Genomic DNA, 12557 nt, shown 5'->3' with positions numbered 1-12557 from the left:
AAATATTATCAAAATAATATCATTAGATAACAAAACTGTTCATGATACTCATACCTTTACTAGAGATAAAAGTATCAGGATGCACTTGTATTAATACATATTATCACAACATCACAAAATATTTTTTAAAAGGAAAAATTTTTTTAAAATTATTATAAAATTTGATTGAATTAAATTTCAATTTATTTTTTTAATAATTAAAGAAAAAAAAAAAACAAAGCATATAAACTTTCTATTGAAAATGTTATTTTAAACTAGATGGCCAAGTGAACTTCGTTACACAAACAATATATGACGTATTCGTTATTTAAATAATCAGTATCCTTTGATATTATATCAATACGTTACTCTCTTCTTTTGATACATATTAATAAAATTTCAATTTATAAGATTTTATGTCAATTATATAAATAATATTATAAATTTTCTAAATACATAAGTTAAGTAACAAAAAATTTGAATAACAAGATAAATTTATATATTATGTTTTAATACTCGATACTATAATATATCGCATCCGTTACCAATTATTCGGTATCCTTTGATTTATACACAGAATGAACTAAAAATATATATCAAATTTATTTTATTTATTTATATATTTAATATTATTATTATTATTTTATATTACAAAGTTTCTTAACGAAGCTTACAATGATTTCTCATATCGTACTTAACAAAATTATTTAGATCATATAAAATTTAAATTGTTAAAAAATTTGTATATTTATTATTATTATTATTTATTTTTATTAAAATTACATAACATAAAATTAATAATATTTTAATAATTATATAAATTAATTCTTATTTAAAATAATCTTATATTAATCTCAACAAATACTCTAATAATATATTTTGTCATAAATTTTTTTATATTTAAAATAAATATTATAATATATAAATACTTATATCAGTATAAAATTTCTTTATATAATTATGAAAAAATTAATTTAATAGTTAATTATTGATATTAATGCATAAATAAAAGTATTTTCTAATGAAATATATTTTGTCAATGTTCGATTAACACATTTCATAATAATACGTTTTCATTATTGACAAAAAAAGTTTTTCTAAAAATGAAATCTTATACTATAATATATATATTTATATATTAAATTTTTTAATTATTTATATACTAATAATTTATAATAAATCGATATTAAATAAAAAATAAAAATATATACTTTTTAAGTTTACCTTAAAAATATTATTGTTTTGTATGATTGAAATAATTAATATTAAACTATGTTTATTAATAATTGTTAATAAAAAAATTAAATATATTTTAATTTATAAAATAAATATTATTATTAAATTTATAATTTATTATTTTATATATTATAGAAATTGAAAAAATAAATCATGTTTACTACGACAGTAAATTAGAAATACTATTTAATTTTTATGTGTTTTCTACATGGTACTTTGACTTACATAGGGACTTATATTATTGTGAATAATGATATAATTGAAAACCTTTATTTTTTATTTGATAGAATTATTATATTTTATCATTTAAATATTTATAATAAATACATTATTTTTATAAAGTAAAAAAATATGGCCGAAGAAAATTCTACAGCTGTTGCAGCAACTGCGGTTACTGCTGCTTCTACAACACCAACAAAAAAAGCAACAGCTTCTGGTGCTAAACGTACAAAACAACATTCAAAACCAACACATCCACGTACATCAGAAATGGTTGTTAACGCAATTAAAAATTTAAAAGAACGTGGTGGTTCATCATTACAAGCAATTAAAAAATATTTAGCTGCAAATTATAAAGTGGATTCTGATAAAATTTCACCATTTATTAAAAAATATTTAAAAGCTGCTGTAACTGAGGGAGCCTTGGTACAAACTAAAGGTAAAGGTGCATCTGGTTCATTCAAATTGGCTGCTTCCGCTTCATCTAATTCTTCAGCTAAATCAAAAGTATCCAAAAAAGAAAGTGGAGCAAAAGGTTCAGCAAAGAGTGCTAAAAGTAAACGGGCACCAAAAGAAAAGAAAGCCACAACTACATCATTGGCAGCCAAAAAGCCTAAAGCAAAAAAAGCGACTCCATCATCATCAACTGCTGCTAAAAAAGTTACTGCAAAATCATCAGCGGCATCAAAAAAAGCACCAGTTAAAGCAAAACCAGCAAAAAGTACAAAATCCGCTGCCAAAAGTAGCCCTGCTCGTAAACCGAAAGCACCAAAAGCTAAGAAAGCTTCTGTTGCCAAATCATCTCCTACAAAAATTAAAAAAGCAGCACCAAAAAAGAAATGATCTGTTACTTTAATAATATATTGAAATATTTCATTATTTTTGCTAAAAAATGAAAATAACATAGGCCTTAATACAGGCCACAAATTAATATTTGATAAGAGTAAATTATTTTTTGTATAAATATTTTATAAAATAATAGTTAAGAAACATTTGCCACAGTCAGTACCACGGATGGGTGGCCACTTGAGAATACTGTGTGCGGTTGCATTTTTATTTAAAATATATGGTATAATAAATAAGTATATATTTAAATTGATTACTTCATTGAAAATTTTAATAATATACTTTAATATTAATGATATTTATGAAAAATATATATTTGTAAAAATTTTCATTTATTACTGGCAACAGCCATACCACGTTGAAAACACCGGTTCTCGTCCGATCACCGAAGTTAAGCAACATTGGGCACAGTCAGTACTTGGATGGGTGACCGCTTGGGAACACTGTGTGCGGTTGCCTTTTTATATTAAAAATATAAATTATTTTTCTTCTTTTCTTTTTTTTTACACACCATATATAAATATATGTTATTTAGAAATGTAAACCTTTTATATTATTCGTCAACAAATAAATATTATTTTTTGTATAAAATTTTATTGCATTTATAACTCATATCATGGTTACTTTAAAGCGAGAAGTTTTTTTAATATTTCAAATGAATATAAAATAATATAAATTTTATGAAATTTATTTATTTTTAGAAATAGCAATCGCTTATAATTATAACAAAATTTTAATAATGTTTAATTTTATTTCAATAATTTATATATATATATATATATATATTTTTTAATAAAAATAATATATTCTTATTTAATAATATATGTTGGTCCTATATATAGGACCGAAAATATTTCTTATTTGTTTTTTTTTTTTTTAAATTGTCATTTAAAACGCTTATGCACGTTCTCCACGAATACGTCTTGCCAATTGTATATCCTTAGGCATAATTGTAACACGCTTTGCATGAATTGCGCATAAATTGGTATCTTCAAATAAACCTACTAAATAGGCTTCACTAGCTTCTTGTAATGCCATAACAGCTGAACTTTGGAAACGTAAATCGGTTTTAAAATCTTGTGCAATTTCACGTACTAAACGTTGGAATGGTAATTTACGAATTAACAATTCAGTACTTTTTTGATAACGACGAATTTCTCGTAAAGCTACTGTACCAGGACGATATCTGTGTGGTTTTTTTACTCCACCAGTTGCTGGTGCACTTTTACGTGCAGCTTTCGTTGCTAATTGTTTTCTTGGTGCTTTACCACCAGTTGATTTACGTGCAGTTTGCTTGGTTCTAGCCATTTTCAAATAATAATGTTTTTACAAAAAAACACACAATTTTAAAAATTATATTCGACAATTTGATACTACAAAGTCAAATGTTTAAATGCGAAATAAATGTGTTGTATTTATATTTATATGAAATTTCAAAATTTTTGTTGTCATATCCTATTGGATAGCTATCAGAGTATGGACTAATCAAATTGTATAGGCGTGGCTTAAAAAATCTTTAATGCTTTATATAAAAAGGCACAATTGTACCGGCGCTCACATACATTACAATACTTGTGAGGTTAACACACGTGTTATCCGTTCGTTAAAATATTGTAAATAATTTTTTATTAAAATGACTGGCAGAGGAAAAGGTGGAAAGGGTCTTGGAAAAGGGGGTGCAAAACGTCATAGAAAAGTTTTGCGTGATAATATCCAAGGTATTACAAAACCTGCAATTCGTCGTTTAGCACGACGAGGTGGAGTAAAACGTATCTCTGGTTTAATTTATGAAGAAACACGTGGTGTACTTAAAGTATTCCTTGAAAATGTTATTCGGGATGCTGTTACATATACTGAACACGCAAAACGTAAAACAGTTACAGCTATGGATGTTGTATATGCATTAAAACGACAAGGTCGTACTTTGTATGGTTTTGGAGGTTAAGAAAATATAATAATTTACTTAAAATATTTAGTAAATTTATTAAAGAATATTTAATACATCCGATAAATTTAAACAGGCTTTCCTTTTTGGGAAGCCACTAATTTTATTTATATAAGAGTAAATAAATTTGTTAATAAATATAACATATTATATAATTTGTTTACAACAAATTATTTTGTTTATAACATACATTACCAAATATTTTTATTTATTTTTTTTTTTTTTTTTGTAATATATCTGCAATAATAAATTATAATTTGTATATTATCTATTTTATTTTACAATAACTTATTGAATTTTTGAAAAAATTTTATTATAAATTAATATACTATTATATTTTTTATATATACAAGTTAAGAGTAACAAGTATCGATAGGAGATTATCGAATTTATAACTAATAAAACATTTCGCCTTAATCAAAGAAAATAAAGATTTTGCTATACCATTTTTTATACTTTCAATAAATAATTTATTATTAAATTTTTATTATTTCATTTATTTTTTAAAATTATTAAAAATATTTTTCTAATAATTATAAGCGTACATAAACAAGTAGTAAATGTAAAATGAAAATAATAAAGGTAATGTAATGCAAATGCATTACATTGATTTACGATATATATTCCGCGATATCCTTTATTATATTTAAAATTAATAATATTGATATACTAATAATAGATATATTCAAGCTATTAATATATAAAATTTTATATTAAATATGATATTAATAATTGTTTATTTTATTTTTTTGTATATATAAAAATAATTTACTCTTATTTAAAAAATTTGATGGCTCTCTTAAAAAGAGAGCCATTTTTATATGTTGATGTATTTTTATGTTATCAATTAAATAATATTTTCGATTTATTTATTTTGAACTTGTATATTTTGTAACAGCTTTAGTACCTTCACTAACAGCGTGCTTTGCCAATTCACCAGGTAATAATAATCGAACTGCGGTTTGAATTTCCCGACTTGTGATTGTTGAACGTTTATTATAATGTGCTAAACGTGATGCTTCAGCAGCAATACGTTCAAAAATATCATTAACAAAACTGTTCATGATACTCATAGCTTTACTAGAGATACCAGTATCAGGATGCACTTGTTTTAATACTTTGTAAATGTAAATTGCATATGATTCCTTGCGCTTCCTCTTCTTTTTCTTATCACTCTTTGATATATTTTTTTGAGCTTTGCCAGCTTTTTTTGCTGCTTTTCCACTTGTTTTTGGTGGCATTGTTACAAACAATTAATATACACAGATAGTTACAGAACACCAGTCAGTATATGTATGAGCGTGTCGTGTATACAACTAGCGTATTATATACGCGAAGATGGATATAACAATAAAAATGAATACTACTCTCTGATTGGCTAAAAATAATACTATAAGGTGATTGGTTTATTTTTAAAGTTTTATATTTTATAAATATTATAAATTAAAATACCCAAATAACATTTTAAACATTTATGTTACAATCCCCGTAACGTACACATCTGTGTGATTATATTTACAAAAAAAAATATTAATTAAATAAATTTATTCGCTATGTCTGGACGAGGTAAAGGTGGTAAAGTAAAGGGAAAGGCAAAGTCAAGATCAAGCCGAGCAGGATTACAATTTCCTGTTGGAAGAATTCACAGATTATTACGAAAAGGAAATTATGCTGAACGAGTAGGTGCTGGTGCCCCAGTATATTTGGCTGCTGTTATGGAATATTTGGCTGCAGAAGTTCTCGAGTTAGCTGGTAATGCTGCCCGTGATAACAAAAAAACACGTATCATTCCACGTCATTTACAATTGGCAATTCGTAATGATGAAGAATTAAATAAATTATTATCTGGTGTAACAATTGCTCAAGGTGGTGTATTACCAAACATTCAAGCAGTGTTATTACCAAAGAAAACTGAAAAGAAAGCATAAATTAAAAACATTGCATTAATTTTTATAATAATAATACATCGATCATAGGCCTTTTAATAAAAGGCCACAAATTTATTTAAAATAAGAGTAAAAATTATTTTTATAAATAATATATTATAATATTTTTTTAAAGAATCAATTTAAATAATTATAAATTAATGATTCTTTTTTTTTTTTTTTTTTTTTATATGTTATTATGGAAATAATTCATCATATTATGATGACATTTAGGTAACATATTATAAGAATATTCATAAAATATTATCAAAATAATATTGTATTATGATGATATTTAGACAAAATATTATAAGAATATACACAAAATATTATCAAAATAATATCATTAGATAACAAAACTGTTCATGATACTCATACCTTTACTAGAGATAAAAGTATCAGGATGCACTTGTATTAATACATATTATCACAACATCACAAAATATTTTTTAAAAGGAAAAATTTTTTTAAAATTATTATAAAATTTGATTGAATTAAATTTCAATTTATTTTTTTAATAATTAAAGAAAAAAAAAAAACAAAGCATATAAACTTTCTATTGAAAATGTTATTTTAAACTAGATGGCCAAGTGAACTTCGTTACACAAACAATATATGACGTATTCGTTATTTAAATAATCAGTATCCTTTGATATTATATCAATACGTTACTCTCTTCTTTTGATACATATTAATAAAATTTCAATTTATAAGATTTTATGTCAATTATATAAATAATATTATAAATTTTCTAAATACATAAGTTAAGTAACAAAAAATTTGAATAACAAGATAAATTTATATATTATGTTTTAATACTCGATACTATAATATATCGCATCCGTTACCAATTATTCGGTATCCTTTGATTTATACACAGAATGAACTAAAAATATATATCAAATTTATTTTATTTATTTATATATTTAATATTATTATTATTATTTTATATTACAAAGTTTCTTAACGAAGCTTACAATGATTTCTCATATCGTACTTAACAAAATTATTTAGATCATATAAAATTTAAATTGTTAAAAAATTTGTATATTTATTATTATTATTATTTATTTTTATTAAAATTACATAACATAAAATTAATAATATTTTAATAATTATATAAATTAATTCTTATTTAAAATAATCTTATATTAATCTCAACAAATACTCTAATAATATATTTTGTCATAAATTTTTTTATATTTAAAATAAATATTATAATATATAAATACTTATATCAGTATAAAATTTCTTTATATAATTATGAAAAAATTAATTTAATAGTTAATTATTGATATTAATGCATAAATAAAAGTATTTTCTAATGAAATATATTTTGTCAATGTTCGATTAACACATTTCATAATAATACGTTTTCATTATTGACAAAAAAAGTTTTTCTAAAAATGAAATCTTATACTATAATATATATATTTATATATTAAATTTTTTAATTATTTATATACTAATAATTTATAATAAATCGATATTAAATAAAAAATAAAAATATATACTTTTTAAGTTTACCTTAAAAATATTATTGTTTTGTATGATTGAAATAATTAATATTAAACTATGTTTATTAATAATTGTTAATAAAAAAATTAAATATATTTTAATTTATAAAATAAATATTATTATTAAATTTATAATTTATTATTTTATATATTATAGAAATTGAAAAAATAAATCATGTTTACTACGACAGTAAATTAGAAATACTATTTAATTTTTATGTGTTTTCTACATGGTACTTTGACTTACATAGGGACTTATATTATTGTGAATAATGATATAATTGAAAACCTTTATTTTTTATTTGATAGAATTATTATATTTTATCATTTAAATATTTATAATAAATACATTATTTTTATAAAGTAAAAAAATATGGCCGAAGAAAATTCTACAGCTGTTGCAGCAACTGCGGTTACTGCTGCTTCTACAACACCAACAAAAAAAGCAACAGCTTCTGGTGCTAAACGTACAAAACAACATTCAAAACCAACACATCCACGTACATCAGAAATGGTTGTTAACGCAATTAAAAATTTAAAAGAACGTGGTGGTTCATCATTACAAGCAATTAAAAAATATTTAGCTGCAAATTATAAAGTGGATTCTGATAAAATTTCACCATTTATTAAAAAATATTTAAAAGCTGCTGTAACTGAGGGAGCCTTGGTACAAACTAAAGGTAAAGGTGCATCTGGTTCATTCAAATTGGCTGCTTCCGCTTCATCTAATTCTTCAGCTAAATCAAAAGTATCCAAAAAAGAAAGTGGAGCAAAAGGTTCAGCAAAGAGTGCTAAAAGTAAACGGGCACCAAAAGAAAAGAAAGCCACAACTACATCATTGGCAGCCAAAAAGCCTAAAGCAAAAAAAGCGACTCCATCATCATCAACTGCTGCTAAAAAAGTTACTGCAAAATCATCAGCGGCATCAAAAAAAGCACCAGTTAAAGCAAAACCAGCAAAAAGTACAAAATCCGCTGCCAAAAGTAGCCCTGCTCGTAAACCGAAAGCACCAAAAGCTAAGAAAGCTTCTGTTGCCAAATCATCTCCTACAAAAATTAAAAAAGCAGCACCAAAAAAGAAATGATCTGTTACTTTAATAATATATTGAAATATTTCATTATTTTTGCTAAAAAATGAAAATAACATAGGCCTTAATACAGGCCACAAATTAATATTTGATAAGAGTAAATTATTTTTTGTATAAATATTTTATAAAATAATAGTTAAGAAACATTTGCCACAGTCAGTACCACGGATGGGTGGCCACTTGAGAATACTGTGTGCGGTTGCATTTTTATTTAAAATATATGGTATAATAAATAAGTATATATTTAAATTGATTACTTCATTGAAAATTTTAATAATATACTTTAATATTAATGATATTTATGAAAAATATATATTTGTAAAAATTTTCATTTATTACTGGCAACAGCCATACCACGTTGAAAACACCGGTTCTCGTCCGATCACCGAAGTTAAGCAACATTGGGCACAGTCAGTACTTGGATGGGTGACCGCTTGGGAACACTGTGTGCGGTTGCCTTTTTATATTAAAAATATAAATTATTTTTCTTCTTTTCTTTTTTTTTACACACCATATATAAATATATGTTATTTAGAAATGTAAACCTTTTATATTATTCGTCAACAAATAAATATTATTTTTTGTATAAAATTTTATTGCATTTATAACTCATATCATGGTTACTTTAAAGCGAGAAGTTTTTTTAATATTTCAAATGAATATAAAATAATATAAATTTTATGAAATTTATTTATTTTTAGAAATAGCAATCGCTTATAATTATAACAAAATTTTAATAATGTTTAATTTTATTTCAATAATTTATATATATATATATATATATATTTTTTAATAAAAATAATATACTCTTATTTAATAATATATGTTGGTCCTATATATAGGACCGAAAATATTTCTTATTTGTTTTTTTTTTTTTTAAATTGTCATTTAAAACGCTTATGCACGTTCTCCACGAATACGTCTTGCCAATTGTATATCCTTAGGCATAATTGTAACACGCTTTGCATGAATTGCGCATAAATTGGTATCTTCAAATAAACCTACTAAATAGGCTTCACTAGCTTCTTGTAATGCCATAACAGCTGAACTTTGAAAACGTAAATCGGTTTTAAAATCTTGTGCAATTTCACGTACTAAACGTTGGAATGGTAATTTACGAATTAACAATTCAGTACTTTTTTGATAACGACGAATTTCTCGTAAAGCTACTGTACCAGGACGATATCTGTGTGGTTTTTTTACTCCACCAGTTGCTGGTGCACTTTTACGTGCAGCTTTCGTTGCTAATTGTTTTCTTGGTGCTTTACCACCAGTTGATTTACGTGCAGTTTGCTTGGTTCTAGCCATTTTCAAATAATAATGTTTTTACAAAAAAACACACAATTTTAAAAATTATATTCGACAATTTGATACTACAAAGTCAAATGTTTAAATGCGAAATAAATGTGTTGTATTTATATTTATATGAAATTTCAAAATTTTTGTTGTCATATCCTATTGGATAGCTATCAGAGTATGGACTAATCAAATTGTATAGGCGTGGCTTAAAAAATCTTTAATGCTTTATATAAAAAGGCACAATTGTACCGGCGCTCACATACATTACAATACTTGTGAGGTTAACACACGTGTTATCCGTTCGTTAAAATATTGTAAATAATTTTTTATTAAAATGACTGGCAGAGGAAAAGGTGGAAAGGGTCTTGGAAAAGGGGGTGCAAAACGTCATAGAAAAGTTTTGCGTGATAATATCCAAGGTATTACAAAACCTGCAATTCGTCGTTTAGCACGACGAGGTGGAGTAAAACGTATCTCTGGTTTAATTTATGAAGAAACACGTGGTGTACTTAAAGTATTCCTTGAAAATGTTATTCGGGATGCTGTTACATATACTGAACACGCAAAACGTAAAACAGTTACAGCTATGGATGTTGTATATGCATTAAAACGACAAGGTCGTACTTTGTATGGTTTTGGAGGTTAAGAAAATATAATAATTTACTTAAAATATTTAGTAAATTTATTAAAGAATATTTAATACATCCGATAAATTTAAACAGGCTTTCCTTTTTGGGAAGCCACTAATTTTATTTATATAAGAGTAAATAAATTTGTTAATAAATATAACATATTATATAATTTGTTTACAACAAATTATTTTGTTTATAACATACATTACCAAATATTTTTATTTATTTTTTTTTTTTTTATTGTAATATATCTGCAATAATAAATTATAATTTGTATATTATCTATTTTATTTTACAATAACTTATTGAATTTTTGAAAAAATTTTATTATAAATTAATATACTATTATATTTTTTATATATACAAGTTAAGAGTAACAAGTATCGATAGGAGATTATCGAATTTATAACTAATAAAACATTTCGCCTTAATCAAAGAAAATAAAGATTTTGCTATACCATTTTTTATACTTTCAATAAATAATTTATTATTAAATTTTTATTATTTCATTTATTTTTTAAAATTATTAAAAATATTTTTCTAATAATTATAAGCGTACATAAACAAGTAGTAAATGTAAAATGAAAATAATAAAGGTAATGTAATGCATTTGCATTACACTGATTTACGATATATATTCCGCGATATCCTTTATTATATTTAAAATTAATAATATTGATATACTAATAATAGATATATTCAAGCTATTAATATATAAAATTTTATATTAAATATGATATTAATAATTGTTTATTTAATTTTTTTGTATATATAAAAATAATTTACTCTTATTTAAAAAATTTGATGGCTCTCTTAAAAAGAGAGCCATTTTTATATGTTGATGTATTTTTATGTTATCAATTAAATAATATTTTCGATTTATTTATTTTGAACTTGTATATTTTGTAACAGCTTTAGTACCTTCACTAACAGCGTGCTTTGCCAATTCACCAGGTAATAATAATCGAACTGCGGTTTGAATTTCCCGACTTGTGATTGTTGAACGTTTATTATAATGTGCTAAACGTGATGCTTCAGCAGCAATACGTTCAAAAATATCATTAACAAAACTGTTCATGATACTCATAGCTTTACTAGAGATACCAGTATCAGGATGCACTTGTTTTAATACTTTGTAAATGTAAATTGCATATGATTCCTTGCGCTTCCTCTTCTTTTTCTTATCACTCTTTGATATATTTTTTTGAGCTTTGCCAGCTTTTTTTGCTGCTTTTCCACTTGTTTTTGGTGGCATTGTTACAAACAATTAATATACACAGATAGTTACAGAACACCAGTCAGTATATGTATGAGCGTGTCGTGTATACAACTAGCGTATTATATACGCGAAGATGGATATAACAATAAAAATGAATACTACTCTCTGATTGGCTAAAAATAATACTATAAGGTGATTGGTTTATTTTTAAAGTTTTATATTTTATAAATATTATAAATTAAAATACCCAAATAACATTTTAAACATTTATGTTACAATCCCCGTAACGTACACATCTGTGTGATTATATTTACAAAAAAAAATATTAATTAAATAAATTTATTCGCTATGTCTGGACGAGGTAAAGGTGGTAAAGTAAAGGGAAAGGCAAAGTCAAGATCAAGCCGAGCAGGATTACAATTTCCTGTTGGAAGAATTCACAGATTATTACGAAAAGGAAATTATGCTGAACGAGTAGGTGCTGGTGCCCCAGTATATTTGGCTGCTGTTATGGAATATTTGGCTGCAGAAGTTCTCGAGTTAGCTGGTAATGCTGCCCGTGATAACAAAAAAACACGTATCATTCCACGTCATTTACAATTGGCAATTCGTAATGATGAAGAATTAAATAAATTATTATCTGGTGTAACAAT

The 12557-nt window shown here is 24.2% G+C and overlaps 2 non-coding genes across 2 annotated transcripts; both read left to right on the top strand.

Annotated features, from left to right (window-relative positions):
- The first annotated feature begins 2620 nt into the window (after positions 1-2620).
- Positions 2621-2739, top strand: LOC123304433. Its single transcript, XR_006536455.1, has one exon. It is a non-coding gene; the product is annotated as a 5S ribosomal RNA (ribosomal RNA).
- A 6355-nt stretch (positions 2740-9094) lies between these two features.
- On the top strand, positions 9095-9213 carry LOC123304432. The gene has a single exon (XR_006536454.1). It is a non-coding gene; the product is annotated as a 5S ribosomal RNA (ribosomal RNA).
- Positions 9214-12557: the final 3344 nt, after the last annotated feature.

This window comes from Chrysoperla carnea (assembly GCF_905475395.1).
Source record: "Chrysoperla carnea chromosome X unlocalized genomic scaffold, inChrCarn1.1 SUPER_X_unloc_51, whole genome shotgun sequence".
In the NCBI taxonomy this organism is placed as follows: domain Eukaryota; kingdom Metazoa; phylum Arthropoda; class Insecta; order Neuroptera; family Chrysopidae; genus Chrysoperla; species Chrysoperla carnea.
This window is presented reverse-complemented; position numbering and strand designations above follow the sequence as displayed.